Source organism: Triturus cristatus, chromosome 7 (genome assembly GCF_964204655.1).
Source record: "Triturus cristatus chromosome 7, aTriCri1.1, whole genome shotgun sequence".
NCBI classification, from domain to species: domain Eukaryota; kingdom Metazoa; phylum Chordata; class Amphibia; order Caudata; family Salamandridae; genus Triturus; species Triturus cristatus.
Genome location: NC_140590.1, coordinates 1814756457 through 1814775283, shown reverse-complemented (window position 1 = coordinate 1814775283; position 18827 = coordinate 1814756457). Strand labels below are relative to the sequence as shown.

Here is an 18827-nt window from a genome sequence, read left to right as displayed (position 1 = left end):
ACAAAGTACGTATTATGGGAGGCTAAGAAGGTACTATTGTTCAACCCATCAATATTCAAAACAGTAATGCAATCACTGACACCAACAGGGATGAAACCCACACTCTGGACACACAGGTCCGCTTGAGCTTGTGCTACTTGAATCACAAATTTATCTTTTCCCACAGTGTCTCTTGTGTTCGTAAAGATGTAGGGAATGGATTCATTGTCTGGTCGGTACTCTTCCCACTCCCAAATTGTCCCATTCGCTTGTGGATACCCATTCTTGTCTTGATGGCATTCTTTATTAAGTCTAAAAAGCAATCGTCCCACTGTCGGTTTCCGAGTGGCAAAAAGCAAAGTATACCATGCTCTACAAGAGCCATTATGAGAGAAAGGAAGTGGTATAAATGGCGTTCCTCCTTTCTTCTGATGAGCTGGCATCATCCCACATATCCAACAGTTCGTAGCATTCGTAGCAACGTGGGTATGATGCAGCATCTGGATGACAGTGTTATTCAAGTAAGATTGTCGATGCTTCAACTCTTGATACGGTAATGTATAAAAATAGTGCTCCTCAGGCACCGGAGTTGTCAACACAAGAATCTTCCGAGCGGGAGTTACATCCTCCACGAACCATGTGGTTATCCCAACAATGGCTACTGTCAACATGAACCCTAATGCACAAAGGATTTTCTTTTTCTCCATATCAAAGCAAAAATAAAACCCAATATCTTCCTGAAACTAGAAGTCTGTCAGAACTCTTCCCCTTGGGCAGCGGTTGATTTCTTCACCAGCGGGCCAAGACGGGTGTCGCTACACTAATGCAGGGCTGATCCCCCCCCCCCCTTGCCTCATCGGCTCTCCGTTTCACTAACCCAAGGGCCGTTCTGACAGTATGTCCCGGTACCGGAAAACTCACTTCCTTGGTCGAAGATGATACCGCCTTCCTCCAGAAGTCGCGTGGTCCGGAAAGAGCTCCTCAGTGGCGTTGGGCTCCGCAGCACGGCCTGTCTCTGCAGCCAACATTTCTCGTTGATCGGTCAGCACGGCAGGTTCCACCAATCCGGGCGGCACCTTCCTACAGTGCAGAGAGTGGATCCAATTCTTTCGGTTGGAGACTCGCACAGCCGTCCTCGTTGCGAGGAGGACCTGCTCAGGGCCCACCCATCTCGGCTCCAAGCTGTTCGTTCTGTCGAAGACTTTCACCATGACATGGTCACCAGGCCGGAGACCATGTCCTTCGCCGGTAGACCGATCAGGGAGCGCCTCTCGGACCTGTTGATGGATAGAAACCAAGTTATCCGTTAACTGTGCCAGATAATCGCTCATCATTACACAAGGTACATCATACACAGCCTTAGGTCTTGGTGGACCCCAAATATTCATTGGGCGTCCAAAGACGACCTCGTATGGCGTAAGGCCAGTTCGAGAGTGCGGTACTGATCTAATTGACAATAACGCCAGTGGCAGAGCGTCTGGCCAAGTCAAAGACGTCGAAGCTTGAATTTTGGCGATCTTAAGCTTCAGTGTACCATTATACTTCTCAACTAGGCCTGCAGACTGAGGGTGAAACACGGCGTGTAACTTCTGAGTGATGCCTAGACCCTTCAAGACATACTTTATAACGTCCGCTACAAAGTGAGGGCCATTATCACTCCACAGAAGTCTACAAACACCATATCGGGGGAAAAACTCCTTCAGCAGCAGCTTCGCAGTAGTCATCGCAGTATTGTCTTTCGTAGGGTACGCTTCAACCCATTTGCTGAAAGCGCAGACCACTACTAGAACATACTTCAGATTATTACAGCGCTCAAGCTGGATGTAATCCATCTGCAGAACCTCAAAGGGTGCAGTGGGTGTCACAAATCCTCCTGCTGGAGTTCGAGTACCCTTTCCTGGGTTGTACCTCAGGCAGATCATACAGGTCTGCACCACCCTCTTTGCCGTGCTAGCAATCTCTGGATGCTCCCAGACTTGGGTAAGCAATTTCACAATTGCGGAAGCTCCAACATGTGCTAGCCCATGTGCCATCTAAACCATAGGTTGTACAAAGGCCGTGGGTAATTTCCATCTATCCATCTGCTTATTTCTCCAGCAACCCTCGTCATCCAGTTCTCCCTCGCTAGCCCATTGTTCCCGCTCTTTGTCAGAAGCGGTCCTTTGCATTTCTCGCACTTCCTCCTTCGCATCATGCCATCTCTCCACCTGTGACTTCACTACATACATGGCAGTAGTACCGGGCTGCATCGCAGTCTCCCGTGCTACTCGATCCGCTAACGCATTCCCTTCTCCAACTTTATCAACCACTTTCCTATGGGCGCTACACTTAACGATGGCAATTTTCTTTGGGTATGTCAATGCAGTTAAAAGATTATGAACTAACTCTCCATGCATTATCTGTACTCCATGTGACGTTAAAAACCCTCTCTCCTTCCAGAGTAGGCTGAAGTCATGCGCTACTCCAAAGGCATAGCGGCTATCTGTATAAACATTCACACATAATCCTGTACTGAGCTCACATGCTCGTGTTAATGCTATCCGTTCCGCTGCTTGGGCTGATTTCTGTGGTATGCGTGCTGTCTCCACTATCGTTTGTAATGTGGTAATTGCATATGCTGCTGAAGCCGTACCATCTGGTAGCTTCAGACAGGATCCATCCACCCACAGTTCTCCATCTACATCTGGAAAGGGCGTATCCTGGAGATCAATACGACCCTTTGTTTGTTCCTCAGTCACAAGAATACAATCATGCGCTTTCCGCGCCTCAGGCTGGGTTTCGGGGTATGGCAACAATGTTGCCGGGTTCAACGTTACACACCTTTTCAACGTAATATGAGGAGCCAAAAGCGTCAACTCATATCCCGTTAAACGGGCACTGGTCAAATGCTGCGTCTTTGTTTGATTAAGCAGGGCATCAACAGCATGGGGGACTAATACCAACAGCTTATGAGATAACACAATTCCCTCGCTTTGGCGTATTGACACAGCTGTCGCCGCAACCGAGCGAAAACACCCTGGTAATGCTCGGGCGACAGGATCAAGTACAGCCGAAAAATATGCACAAGGGCGCTGCTTATCACCGTGCATCTGCACTAAAACTGACAATGCACATCCATCTTTCTCATGCACATACAACGAAAAGGGTTTTGTATAATCAGGGGTCCCTAACACTGGTGCTGAACAAAGGGCCTGTCGTAGTTGCTGAAAAGCAGTATCACACTCATCTGACCAAGGGATTGGGATAGGCGTGTCCTTTGTCAAAAGGGCTAACAATGGCTTAGCTATGTGCGAAAACCCCAATATCCACTGTCTACAAAAAGAAACCAGGCCCAAAAATGCACGCACGTCCTTCTGTGTGGATGGTCTCGGTGTATCCAAAATTACTTGGATACGGTCCGGTGTGAGTGCACGTCCCTCCTTAGACAAAAGGTGACCCAGATAAGTCACCTTTGGTCTACAGAATTGCAATTTCTTCCTAGATACCTTATGATTGCGGGACGCTAGAAAGGAAAGTAAGGATAACGTACTTTTTTCACACAACTCTTGGGTGTCAGCCGCCAGCAAGATGTCATCAACATATTGAATGAGGGCGACCCCCTCGAGCAGAACAAAGGAATCCAATTGTCGTTTCAAAGCCTGACTGTAAATGCTAGGGCTTTCTGTATAGCCCTGGGGAATCCTACAGAAACGATAAGATCTATTATTCAATGTAAACCCAAAAAGATATCGGCTATCAGGGTGAATGGGAATGGAAAAGAAGGCATTTTTCAAATCAATCACTGAGAACATGGTCGCCGTAGGCGGGACCAAGGTAAGCAACGTCGTGATATCGGAAACCACTGGGTATTGAGGTATCACGATCTTGTTCACTTCTCTCAAATCAATTATGAACCGATAAACTCTGGCATCCGTATCCTTTTTCAGTATAGGAAGAATCGGGCTGTTACAAATGTTGTAAGGGACTTCCTCGACTACCCCAACCGTTATCAAATCCTGCACTATCTGTATGAGAGCCTCCTCACCCTCCTGGGAAATACGGTACTGTGGGAGGCGAGGTAACACCGCCCCCTCCTGGACGCTGATGTGGACCGGTGGAATCACCATTTGTCCTACATCAGTATCCGAAGTCGCCCACAAAGCACGAGGGAGGGTAGATAACAGCGCATCCTCTGACATCGTACACATCCGTTCAGATCGGGGGTAATTGTCATTCAATATTACCCGCACACCAGCAGGGGAGCAGCGGATAGTAGCCCTAAAGTGCTTTAACATATCAAGACCCATAATATTGTCCGGCGTGTTCGGGGCAAGCAGAAACGGACATGGTGCAGAAAAAGAATCAACCTTAAAGATGAGGGGCTGTGAAAGAGGGCTTCGGGAGAGTGTACCATCAAACCCTACCGATGTGACCATTAAGCCGGATGGGAGAGCCCCCGGAACCAATTGCTTAGATAGCGCACTACGTGTCGCTCCTGTATCCACTAGGAACTGATCAGTAGAGCCCAAAACCTCAGCCGATACATAAGGGCCCTTCTGATCGACCGGCACCTCAACTGATTCTAACCCCCATCCAACGCAATCCTATGCATGCTGAGAGTCATAGTACCCCGACCGGTCAATTCCTGATGCTTGATACTGATGCTGGCGATCGAAAACATTTGATCTATCTCGGTGCTGCCCAGCAGACTCAAGACGAGCCTGTTCGTTAGAATTTCCTCGAAAGTTCGAGAAACCCCCTCTACCTCGCGGGCCACCGTGGGTATGCCCCTGCCGCGATGCATGCAACACCGGGCAGTCCCTAGCCCAATGACCCGCTTGCTTACAATACGCACATTGATTCCTATTCAAATCAGACCGGCCCGAGGGAGGACCATAAGATCCTCCCCTACCTCTATTACTACCTCGTCGAGGCGGGCTGTAGACTTGCGCCAACATCACCTTTGTTTTCAAATCTTTCGATTTCTTTTCCTCCTGGCCCTTTGCTTCTTGCTCCTGACGCTCATAATACTGGGCGATAGTCAGGAGGGCCGTCGGTGTAGCGGAGGACCAAGAACTTTCACTCGCTTTTAGACGGGCCGCAACTGCCGGCAGCAGATTAGCTACATATTTATCCGCAAAAAGGTGGCGTCCCGTATCGTCGGTAAGCGACTGTCCACTAAAATCATGAAACGTCTCCTCAAAGCACGTAAAGAAGTCCGCAACTGACTCGTCAACTTTCTGTTTACATGCAGCTAACATATTCCAGTCAATCTTTTTAGGGGGGATAATTGTCTTCAACTTAGTCACAATAGCAGCAGGGAGATCTAAAATATTCTGGGGCGGTTTCTGCGCGGGCTTCCTCTCCCTATCCTCATCCTCCAATTCAGACCATCGAGCCTTAAAAGTGGCAACATCATCTACCTTCCGCACAGATCGCCACATGTCTGGTGGTAGAATAAGCCCAAAGAACAAATCTATGTCTGCTAAAGTCATGACGCAAGAATTCAAGGCCCCCTCGACTTCTTCATAGAAGGCCGCTGGATTCTTGCGGGGGTCGGGCAGCGCATTCTTCAATGCCATAACATCAGCCCTATGCCACGGAGTGTAAACCCAATTATACACAAAATATCCCTTAGCATCGGCGGAGGTAATGTCCGAGCTAGTCCCTGCTCCTTTAGGAGGAACATACAAAGGCGCCGCCTCTCGCATTGGTTTAACATGCACTATGTCATCCTTATCTGACTGGGAGGTGGATGAGTGGCCCTCTGTTGTGCACGAATCCGACTGCTTCTCCTTCCCTGCTCGCTGGCGCGCTTTCTCTTTATAGACCAGCACCTCGTCCCGCAAGGCGAACAGCCGCCGAACCGTATCTGGAGCCTTAGAAAAAGAGAAAACACCATTACGCAATGCTTTAGCATCCGATGATACTTCGTCGGGCTCAAAAACACCAGAACGTTTCCGGAAAGCATCAATCACTTCATCCGCGAAATGACCCAGAAAATACACTTTATCTCTCTCCTGCCACGCCTCCCAAGTATGAAATAATTCCTCTATAGATATCTTGCCGTTAAGTGCACGGAAGGAAATTTGCCGAAGCTCAGCCATTTGGTCGGCTGATAACATGGACCGCGTATCTACCTTACCCGGACCCGGGCCAGAATCTTGCGGCCTCGGAGCAGATGCGCCGACATAAGGGGGCGGAGGGCGATCTAGTAAAGAAAAATCATCATCAAGATTATTAAGGACAGGATAAAGTGGCTGCCGAACGACGTATTGACCCGAAACTTGTAGCCTACGCTCCTTCTCTTGCCTGTCCGTCTGCTCTCTATCCTCCCGTCGCTTCGCTTCCTGTGCTCGCACATGATCATTCTTCCGTGGTTCTTTATCAAACAGCGCTTTCTCACGCTTCTCTCGCTCACGCACCTCCTTCACCCACAACCGCACACACTCAAACATATCCTGACGAGCACGCCGCTTACACATACACTGTTCCACATACTCAATCTTACGTATATCAAACGATCCATACAAAGGCCATCGCAACTCAGGATCCTTTTTTGTATATTTCCTCCATACTGTGCTGTACATTATGGAAGAAAGACCATGCTTCACATACATATCCCTATTAGGAGTCCCCTCTGGGGGAGCTGGAGCAGATTCCTCGAGGTTCAACCGGTTTCCGAAACAGCAGCACCACTTACGGAGTGCGCTGAAAGCAGGCATGCTCAGAAATAATGGAAAATATGCAATATTATAGAAAAATGGCACTTAATCGTTGCGCCGTTCAAAGTTACACAGCTCTGGAGAAATCTCTCCACATTACCTGCCTATATGTGTTGCAACGCATATATATTTTCACAAAGACAAATTCAAAATATGACTAGTCATCACAAATCAAACTCAAATAGCCAGATCAGGCTTCAAAAACTCGGAGCAAGTACCGTACACCGGTTCTTACCAATCAAGAGTCCAGATTCCAACTGCCAAGCTCCACAATCGCCCAAACGGCTTTCACGGCAAGACCGACAGAAGAGGTCTCAGTCGAGGACCGGCGCCACCCAGACGGTCAGCTCTGAAGGGAAGGAAGAAAAACCTTGGGATGCCAGGGCTAAGACGCCACTGGCAGTGATCACGTCCCCGGCCAAATTCCTCACCTTCGTCGCGACCAGTCCTTCGAGCATCCGAGTCGCCGATGAGCCCCACGTGACGGGCGCCAATTGATGAATACAGGCCCCAGCTAGGCCCGCAGGACACAAGGGTTCGCTCTCCTGTAATGGAATCTATAAGGAAGTTGGCACGGAAACTGCAAAGTACAAAGACAGCATTTATTAACCCTTAAGGGTGGTCCTACAATCCACACAACACTCTTCAGTATTGCATAGAGTAGCACAAAGAACCTTCGTACATGGTCCCCTTTTATACACAGTAGAGGGGCTCATAAGTGGGTGGATACAAAATGAAGACTAAGAACATTACCATTTATGGTCATTTTCGATACTGAATCAATATGTGGGCGGAGCTAACGCACTCCTTGAGCCCGCGAAAACATGGTCAAGCAAGGCTAACTGATAACAGATGTGGTCAAGTCTGGGCATGTGCCAGATAGACAAAGGAGCTATTTATAGACTGTTACTAGGCAGATTGCAAGAGCAACTAACACCGAGGTTGGACTCTTCTCGTGGGAAACACGTGGAGGCATGACAATACAAAATGGAGTCCAAGCTTCAGTCAACATAACAGAGAAAACACTATCTATAACAGAGGAATTAATGTCTTTAGTAAATGCTTAATCACATCGTTGTTTCAATTTACAACATATAGAGGTTGGTTAGTAAATACATAATAAACTACTTTGAGGTTAACTCATTGACTGCCTCCACATGAGTAATCGTCTAGTCAAATATTTAAAAAAATGGGCTAACCTAGAACTAATTGCAATACAATTTCTGTGAGTGGATTGTTATTAAAATGTGTCCGTAGAAAACGATGGTGAAAAGTCTACCACTCTATCATGACGCGTTAATCCAATATGGCGGATTTTTCAAAATGGCTGCCCATTATTAGAGATATAGGGTATAACTGTTTATATGCCCATGTGTGGTATCATTTAATGTTTTTAAGGACGGGAAAGTCAAAAATAACAATTGTTTCTGATGACCATAATATCTAATTTGTATTAATACAATTAACTATGATGATTATATGTTAATATGCCAAACATAGTTTTGACATTTTTTTTATTTACATTTTTTTTACATCATTTGAAAAGGATAAACAAATTTCAACTAGATAATATAGCACTTCTCAATATGACACTGACAAATGAAAATTGTTATTGAGATAAATTAAAAGGCACTTCTCAGTATAAGAATAGTATGATTTCAATCATCATCCATGTCCACTTCCATGGAATTGCAACAGCTTATTCCTCGACAATCCGTGCACGCATCTGTGCACACTATTCCCTGTCTTTTGCATTTACATTGCAGAGTCGCACATTGACTCTTGCTACAGCCACATTTCACACATTTTAATAAATGATCTGGTGCTGGTGCTTGACTCATTCTAATGGGAGCCAATCTTCCATCTTTCACTTCAAATCCCCACTGTAATGGATCCATATGAACACTCATCCACTGCTGCACCTGATGATATACTCTGAGTGAATGAATTTTGCAGGCATCCTCTGTAGGAGGCAAGACTTCCGGTTTCACATGTATTGTTGATTTTGTTGCCTTTGAAGTGAAAGTTCGAAGTCTCATATCACGTAGTGTGCTATCTCCTGTTATTCCTCCATACAACTCTATAATAGCATTAAGACCAGCATTTTCAATTTCTTCTGTTGATTTTTGTGAAGTTTGGAATACGGCAGCACTTTCTTTGAAGCTGCCTGATTTTCTTAGCAACTTTATGGAGTCACGTTTTCCTAATCCAAATGGTTTGGAGGTGGTAACACATCCTAATACGGCGTGAGCAAATAAGAAGTGAGAGCAGACGTCATTACCTAAAGCTTTTGCTAATTTCCTAATATCATACACAGTTATGTTTTTGGAAGATTTCTTAGGTTCTGGGCAATATTATCAGCTGCATATTGAGGACTTTAAGAAGGTTCCACAAGGACAGGTATAGGATTTCCTCTTTTTGTTGCAAAACAAAGAACTTCTGAATAGGATCTGCAGAATCCCATATGATTTACTGCTTCAACTACAAATCTCGAGCTTGTGTTGTCATGTAATTGAACTGTCAGCCCTAACTGCAACGGTGCAACTAAGACTCGTGGGCGCACAGCTTGCATAATTGCCTGTCCTATAGAAGCTACTTTTCTCTCTGTTGTTTTGATCAGTAACAAAAACTGATAATAAGAGCCTTAACGAATCAGGAATATAGCTCACATTATAGTCAACACTACTCATGTTTTCAATGGGTGGATAGGTTTGTGGTTCCACAGGGATGTCTTTAATATCATTTCTTATTATTTCAGCAGCTGCCATAAGGAGATTGTCTCGATCCTTTTCAACATCTTCATGGCTATGGCTGTGGTACTCTTGCAATACATGAGCAGCTGTACTTTTAAAAGTAATAACATCCGCAGTCCCTGCAACTGTTCTATGAAGATTTCATCTTCAAAATGCTCTTTGAGTTTTTGTTTCATATACTTCGAACTGTATGGTTCACTATCTTCTGGCAGTAATTCTCGCATGTTATGAACAAGTTCTTTAACAGTAGTTTGTTCCTTCAACATTTGCCTCCATGTATTTCACTACTTGAAGAAAAGTTTCCTGGCGAACTGAGTCCTCTGGTCGACCTGAAGATATCATTGAACTGCCCGGGAATGAATTTTCCAGTATAAAAATTGACGCCTGGAATGCGGGGGAGCGCCGTATTTACATTACACATTCAGGAGGCGGCAGCGCAGCCGACGGACCACATCCTCTCCCATTCTCTCCCTCCTGCCACGTATTCCATTACATGCATTGCCCTCTTCTTCCTCTCGTTCCACTTTCTGTTTGTTTGTCTCATTCGCTCACCCCTGCCTCGTTCTCTGGCCTCTCTATCTCTCGCAGCTTTTTTTCTTCGTATTTCCCTCCATTTCTTTCTCTCCCAATCTTTCTGTCTCCATCTCTCTGTTTCTCCCAACCACTGTCTATTTATTCTACTTCTTTTTTTCTTTTACTCATTCTTTCTATTTCCTCCCCAGCTGTCTGCATATATTTCCTCTTCTGTGTATATTGTTCTTTCTTCTATGTGCTGTCACTGTCTCGCTGTCCACCTCTCTCTCTCTCTCTCTCTCTCTCTCCGTCTTATTTAGTCCCCTCTTCTCCATTGTGTGGTTCCACTTTCCCCACACCCCCTGCTCTACCGGCCCCCCTCCTATCTGTACAAGGGGGTAGGGGGATCAGATAAGCCCCTACAGACACTAAGGACCCGATAGGTCACCAGGGTCAAAGGGGTTGCTAGCCTTTCCAGAGAAGAGAACAAGCGACTAAAATACAGATTCCAGGTTGCCTTCGAGATAGATAGCGCCTTGTTGCATGTTGCATCCTCACCAGGATATTTTCGATATCAGAAAGTATCGGAGCATCAGCAAGGCCCTGCAAGCCTCTTCGCCACTCAATATCACTTTCATATTTAGCCCCAAAGACAACATATAACTTGGTAACGAACAATGTTTAACTCTGCAAAACAACGTTGGCATAGATGTAAACACAACAGCACAACATCTTGCAAACTCTTGAAAAGAACTTTAGTACTTTTATATAGAGCAAACTTGACCCGGTATCTGGTATCGGAGCGCTTTACATAGCACCAGTTGCGTTACATGAGGACACATTCATTTTTGTTTGGCACAGAGAGATTAAGTGATTTGCCCAAAATCACAGGATGTTCAACGTCATTGCCGAGACTCTAACTCGGTTCCCCGATTCGAGGTTGACCGCCCTAGCCGTTGGGCCAACTCCTCTCCCGTTTTAGAAAGATAAAGCAAGAGTGATGCGCTACAATAAAAAACTACTTTGGAAAATGAGGACATATGGTTGGACTATTTTACCTAGAAGCAATATCTGCTTACAGACGAGCTGGTCCGGGTTTTAGACTCACCAGGATGTCTTCTGTTAGGGATAAGGGGGTAAATCCATCAGCATCTTTTAGCCCAAAAACATTCCTAGATGTGGCTTGAGTTAGTTGTGAAATACAAAATCTTCTTAAAACTCAGAGAAAGCTTAAAGAGTCTGCCTTCATCTTACCACATCTGTCACCCTGGGACCAAATTGTTGCTCTTTTAAAAATACAGAATATTTCTTATTTGATGGCTGTCTGAGAAAAATGCAGAAACTGTATTTTGTTTCTCATAGAATGGCAAAACACACTGTGCAAGGAAGTGAGTGTTTTTTTTTCTAGAAATGTCATCAACTAAAGTACAATTGCAGGCTAAAAGAGAAAATAACTGTTCACTCTTATGATTGCTTTTTTATATCTGGCCTAGTGATAGCTTTAGCTGTCTTGCTGGTCTTTGCTTTTCCCAAAAAATAATGATGCTCCCTCCACACAGTACAAGATATTGGGGCGTCCAGCTCCAGACATTGGATACCTTCAATTTGAGAGACTGCATTTAGCTTTTCACAACACAGCAGCTGAAAAAGAAATCCCCCTTTGTTAAACAACTGCAGGGACTTGTATTCCCCAGTGGCTACTAGTATTTATGTATAGTAGGGTGTCATCATTTTAATAAAATATTTGTTTCTTAAATTGAAGCCTATGATATCGACTCACTATCTTAAACCAGCTTTGGCATATTTATATTGGATGGAAAATAAGTATAAAAGATTTTAAAAAACAAAAACACGTATTGAGCCATGACATGCAGTCTTTTAATTTTGAGACATCATCAAACTTCTCGCCGATCCTTTCTGCTGAATTTGAGTAAGTCTCTTCGCGCCCAACTTGCTCTTCTTTCTGTGGTTTTTATTTACAAATTTTTTTTTTTTGGCATAGGCGAGGAGATGTGAGCCGCTTGTCGAGTCTGGGGTTCTGCATTCTTTGTAGTTTTGCCGTGAACGGCATATGGGCATTCTCTTTGTGGCGAGGCGCATGCCTTTGGTTTCAGCTTTACATAGTACCAGAGTGTTTGCGATTATGTCTGTGTTGCTCAGTGTATACGTTTGTTTCCATCTGCGTTCATTTTTGAGTGGCACATCCCTCCGCTTCAAATTACGGACTGCAGCAGAACCGCGCACGCTAAAATATATGGCTCTGATAAACAACACTGTATTCAGCTAGGCTTGGGTTGGGTTGCATATCACACAAACCACACGACTTTGTCTCTGCAGACAGCATACGTTATATCCCAGGCGTCCTGCAGCGTCATTTGGTGGAGGCAGAATGTTTAAAATGTGTGCAGTAAACGTCACATTTTGTAACCCGCATTTGCAATGCAATAGGTCTCGCAATTGCGAGATTTAGAGCTATTGGCATTGTAAATGACAAGGCCTTTTATGTATGTTTTAAAAACCAAAACATAAATAAAAGTAATTGTCAATTACAATGCCAATAGCTCAAACTCGCGTGAATGCGAGACCTATTGCATTGCAAATGCTTGTTTTAATTCTAGTCACTCCTTTCAGTGAATACAGCTACATCGTCCTCTTCTTGAAACACCCCATCACAAATGAAACACTTTTCTACGTCTATTTTCACTGTATCTCACAGCAACTTGCAAGAACCTGTAACACATAAATGAAACCTTTTTGATTAACCTCATCGCTGCTTATGACGGATTGGTTCTGTCCTGCGCGTCGGTCGCGCTGTGCGCATGACGGAACCACTCCGTCATGGCCCCGCCCGCTTAATGCAACCTTCAGCACAGCGCGGTAATCCGCGCCGCGCTGAAGGGGTTAATAAAAAACAAACAATAACAAAGTTACAAAACACAAACAATAGCAAACTTTTTATTTCAAAAGTTAATTGTAATATTTACGTTCCTTCACACTTAGTCATATAAGTCAACGTCAACGAAAAACTTATACAGCGAAAAAATTATACAAACTTTGTCTGACATATTCCGTGATTATTTGATATTGTGGTCACCTGAAACAATTTTTTATGTTATTTTTGACTTTCCCATCCCTAAAAACATATTAAATGATACCACACATGGGCATATAAACAGTTATACCCTATATCTCAAATAATGGGCAACCATTTTAAAAAATCGCCATATTGGATTAAGAAGTTATGATAGTGGTAGACTTTTCACCATCGTTTTCTACAGAAAAAGTTCAATAACAATCCACTCACAGAAATTGTATTGCAATTAGTTCTAGGTTCCGCAACAAATTGACTAGTCTATAACAGCGTGTCTTACGTCAGGTGTGTTTGTAGGCCGGGTGAGCGTGGTGGGGTGGGGGGGGGGTTGGTGGCAAAGCTGTGGATTTTCAAAGTGTTAAACAATTGCGCTGAAAAATTTGAGACAGTTGAGCTAAACCTCGCCAAGAAGAGCTCGCATTACGTCAAGTAAATCGGGCTTTTATTATTGTGAACAAAAGACTTGTCAGTTTGCAGAGAATGACAGGTGGGAATCTGAGTTCACAAAGTATTTCCTGATTAAGAACTATTTTGAGTCTTTAAATTAGTCACCCTTTTCTAGTAGTTTATGATGTATCTCAAACCTAAATGATATTATGAGGGAGGCAGTTATTTTCCATCACTAGTTCAGCAAGGGTGCCATGAGCCCTGGTGCATGCAAAGAAAATGTCCCCTTTGACAGCAGCTGAGGTGGAAAAAAACAGCATTGTCAATGTTCAACGGGCATTGGTACCACTGCACCTGCGGCACCAATAGTAGCTACTGACTCCTGTGAGAAAGTGGCTCTGTATATACTGTTCCTTAATAGGTACAGGGTGTACAGAGTCCACAGACCCCAAGGGTTTAACAGAGGTTAAAGTTAGATATAACCCAACTCTCCAAAGTGGTAGCCTGGTCGAGCAGTAAGGCAGTATCAGAGGACAGTGTAAAGCATTTGTTGTACACACTCAGTCAGCAAATGGTTCCAGACACTCAATAACTGAACTCTAGGCCAATGGTTTGTATATAAAAAAATATATGCTTGTTTTATTTTAGAACCAACACTTGGAATTAAAATATACTTTCTCGACAGGAGATGTTTCATAAAAATACTTTTGTATATGCAATAGACTTTTTAGTAAACAGTTACATGTAGTTGCAGTAGGCAACTCTATTTCTAAACACAATACTTTGAGCTCAATGATAAATTCAAATGATATGCAACCGATACTTTTTAGATTACTTTTGTAATTCCAGGCCTGGATCCTAGATCCAGTCCTGGGTCAGTTCTCAGAATCAGCTGTGGAAAGTCGACTTTGGTACTGTAATGATTTTTAACTAATATTTAGCTATTTAAAAAGTTAGCACTTAGAAAATATTTCAGAGCAAACAATCCATGATTCCCTATGGAAGGAAATGTAGGTTACAGGTACAGTAGGTTATCATTACTTTTGTAATCCAGTACTGGGTGTCTAGACTCTGTACTGGGACCTTTATCCAAAACAGGTAAGTAATTAAGTTTTCAGATGGTATACGATTTTTGATGAATATTTAGAAATTGCAGAAATCAACACTTAGAAGAAATTTCACAGCAGGTTCGAGGGTCGACAGGCCGGTAGGGCTGGGGCCAAAGCAGTTGGTGTCTTCCTCTTTTTAGCAGCTGTAGGGCAGGTCTTTGTTCTTCTTGCTCTTCTTGTAGTTTCGAATCTGGGATCTGGGGAAGGAAGGTTCAGGGTGCTCCTAAATACTAGATTTAGGGCGTTACAGGTAGGTGAAGGCCAGGGACCAATGGGTCCTTGTCCTGGGGTGGGTACACCCCCTATCCTGCCTCTCTCCTGTGGGAGGGGGGCAGTAGCCTAATCCTGATAGGGTAGGGCCTCCCATCTTCAAGATGGCGAGAGCCCGGAGATGTGCTTCACCTCGCCTACCCCACCTGAGGGGTGGGGTGGGCAGGTTGGCACATCCCCTGTCCTTGTATGGGGTTTCCGGCCAATCTTCCCGCCAGAGTGGGGGGTTGCAGTGGCCTGGGGAAACTCCTAGAGGCGGCAGGCCTTTGAAGCTTCCCTTTGCTCATCCTGGGGGAGGAGATTTATCACCTCACCCAGGATGTGCATTGTTGCAGGCCCGGGAGAGCAGGGGCTCTCCCACCCAGGGGTCCAGCAACGTGTCTGCTGTGTGGCAGCCTGGGCAGCCTCAGAGCAGACGTGGATTGTAGGTTAGTTGTAAGGGGGCATCTGTAAGATGCCCTCTGGGGTGCCTGGTACATTAAACCCACACTGATGCCAGTGTGGGATTTAATGTGCTGAGAAGTTTGATACCAAACTTCCCAGTCTTCAGTGTTGCCATTATGGTGCTGTGGAGCTTGTGTTTGACGAGCTCTCAGCACCATGTATTCTTAAATGGCAGCACTGCACTTACAGTGCCCGGGAATGGACCTGGGTACTATAGGGGCACAGGGCTCCTGCTCCTGTGCCCACACCCTGGGCATAAGGCACCCAGCCAGAGGGGTGGCTGACACATGCCTTGGCAGTGTAGGTAATGGGCATGGCACACAGAGATGTGTGCCATGTCGACTCTTCATTTTTGTCCTGCACCCAGACACTCAGCCTGCAAAGGCAGTGTGTGTGTGTGTGTGTGTGTGTGTAAGGGTACAGGGCCTCTTAAGTGAGTGCTGCAGCCCTTGGGGGCCTTCACTGGTCACAAGGCCCTGGGTACCTAGGGTACCATTTACCAGGGGCTGACATGTGGCCAGGGTTTGCCAATTTGGAGTTTGTGTGTTTTAAGGAAGGAACATAGGCCCTGGGCACCTGATTGGCAGGAGTCCAGGGTACACTCATTCAAAGTACATTCAGCAATTTAGCAAAAAGTGGGGGCATACCATGCAAGAAAGATGGCACTTTCTCACAACTCCCCAAAAGATTTGCTGGTAACAACGAATCCTCTTGAGTTATTTTTCATCACCAGGTATTTAGGCAAAAAATAAACACTGGGAGTAATATGAACAAATGCCTGTTCTGGTATACTTCCTGTGATAAAGCAGGCACTGTTTTCAGAATGGAATGTAAAAAAAAAAAAAACATACCTTAATGTTGCGTATAAGGCTTTTTATTAGTAATGACTTGATTTCGTGCTTAAAGAAGCGATAACCTTGTTAGCAGCCTGTTCCATTTCCATGTTTTGCAAATTTGTCTTCCAATAAGGTCCAAATTCATTTATTTTCAGCACATTGTGGTGTTAAGTCGCATAGATGACACAACATGCCATAGAACTCGAGCATCTATCTGCTTGATGTGTGTGAGGAGGCAGATACTGTTAGAGCATGAAGGTGCCCTGTTGCCTGTGAAGCAAAAGTAAACCTGATGAGATTAGTCGACTTTTTCTGAGTCTAACAAATATATTGGAGAATTGTGTTTGTGTGTGCATATGTGTATGTGTTCTCATGCATGGGGGCATGATGGGAAAGTGGAAGCCATGATACATGGTATAGATAAGATGGCTAGTCATCCTGTCCTTGGGTGACTGAAATCTTCAGTCTGTTCTCACTTTTCACAGAAAATCACTGTTCTTTCTGGTCTGTTTTAATTCAATTTCTAAACCATTTTAATGCGCAAAGCGAGAGTTTCCCAATTTGTTTCTTATTTCATGGTTATAACTACTTTATTCAATGCACGTTAAAGTGTCAGTATGACATTGAAATGTCACACATAAGCAAACCCAAAACCTGGAAATATCACTCCTAAGCAAACTTGTCGGCTATGAAGTTGCGCTGGCGGCTTTGTAATGGCAGCGGCCACTCAACAGTTATAGAGCAGGTGACACAGTGCAGGCTCTGTGTCCTGGCAGCGTCACGAGCTGCTGAAGGGCTGGCCTGTGTCCACCTTACAATGTTAGTGATTGCTGCCTGGTGCCGTGCGGGGTGAGAGTGGACTGGACTGGAGAATCCGCCCGTCGGGTAGTGTGCGGCACCCTGTCACCGGAAAATACCGCAGCATAGACCGGTGTTGGGCCCTAATGTGACTGAGTTTGTCGGACACAGCGTTGGCCGTTGCCTTGTGCAGGAGGTGAGCTTAGATGTGTCTGCTGAGAGTGAATACAGCACCGTACAACTGCATACCCCAATGTCATTCTTGACCTGTCCCGACATGCAGCGGCAAGCCCTGGGATTATGAAAACTAATCGAACCACGGCCTTGTTACCAGCATGTTGCCCTGATATACTATGGCTGCGGTCAGTAGGCTGAATCCTGGAGATTTTTAGTGGCGCATTGCTTTTGTTGGGAACGGGATTGTGTGACAATTAATTTCAGCTGACTGCCTAGATGCACTCGTATACGGGGTGGGCTAGCTAGGCAGGAAGACTCCTTGGTGAACACCCCACTTCAGTCGACGCCTCTGGCCTTAAGTCCTTACAAGCACAAAAGAACAAGCATTTGCAATGCAATAGGTCTCGAATTTCACAAGTTTGAGCTATTGGCATTGTAAATGACAATGCCTTTTATTTATGTTTTAAAAACCAAAACGTACATAAAAGGAATTGTCATTTACAATGCCAATAGCTCAAACTCGCGAAATGCGGGACCTATTGCATTGCAAATGCTTGTTCTCTCAGGCATAGTTCTCTGAGAAGGAACCTCCTTTTTGTGGCTAAGGTCGGGCAACAGCACAGGAAATGTAGCCATGATTCACATTTGCAGTCATACAGTCGACATGCTCCTTCAGTGTTTTGGTTTGCCAAGGCCCTGCCGTAATCCGTAATTGCAAGTGCCAGCAATCGCATGCACATACCCTATCTCCCGGTTTTAGGGTTAAGCGGGGCGGTAAGGTAGGGCTGAGGTTTGTTTACCAAATATGAGTCATTCAGCGGGGTCAGGAAAGAGAAGGTTTTTAACGTGGCCTGGTCTTGCTGGAACGAGACTAGCTGGACTTGTTTATTGACGTGCGATTTCCAGGTGGCGTATGAAATGCAGGGGAGAGCGAGTACTGGTTTGTTTATTTCAATAGAGGCCATGGCTCTTGTAAGCTGCTTATTCCATGGCGAGTAAGTTTTTTCGAATGTGTCTGAGGCAGCTCTTTAAGGATTCCCTCAGAGATTTTAGAATTAGAATTAGATTTTAGAATTCGAATATAATATTTTAGAAAGTTAGCCTCAACGGTTAATGATTGTTTAACCAGCCTGAGCTCCAGCCAAAGTCTCGCTCTGGAAAGGTGTTTTGGAAGTACAAAGAATTTTTTTTTTTTATAGGCCACATAATGAGCCCGCCTAGGATTTCTGAACATGCGTCACTGCCCAGGTGGCAAGAAGGTGGCTGGCTGACTGATGACAGTGGCTGAGGTGACCTGAGTTAACTCTGTCCTGCTGCAGTGCTAGCCGCTGATGTACCCTAGGTTTTCTGGTGGACTCTGGTCAACGCAGGGCTCGAACCAGTGCAAGCAGGAGATGGAGTACCTGCGGATCTAGGGCACCCTGCGGATGGAGGGCCAGGCTTGTGATGAGTAGCGGGTTGATTGGATGATTCCACACAGTTGAAAGGGTGACTTGGAAGCACAATGTGTGAAAGTACTGCACACTCCAATGTAAACGACCAGCTTGTAAACTAAGTACGTCTGAGCTGGAGAGAAAGCTCTGTATACATTTCTCGGAAGGTGAATTTGGGGCTGGTAATTGCTGTTAGTGTGACTTAAATTCAGTAGAAATGCAGATCACCATCTATTCTCTTCTGGGCAGATCCTGCCCGTCCCTGTAATCCGGTTGATTAAGCTCCACCCCCCTCGTAGCCCATTCACACATGCTATTTTGTGCTGTAGTGCC

The 18827-nt window shown here is 45.1% G+C and overlaps 1 protein-coding gene across 5 annotated transcripts in view; it reads left to right on the top strand.

Moving 5' to 3' along the window:
- The window catches only part of ABHD4 (abhydrolase domain containing 4, N-acyl phospholipase B), a 108610-nt gene that overhangs the window by 13405 nt on the left and 76378 nt on the right, over nucleotides 1-18827 (top strand). The window lies entirely within an intron of this gene.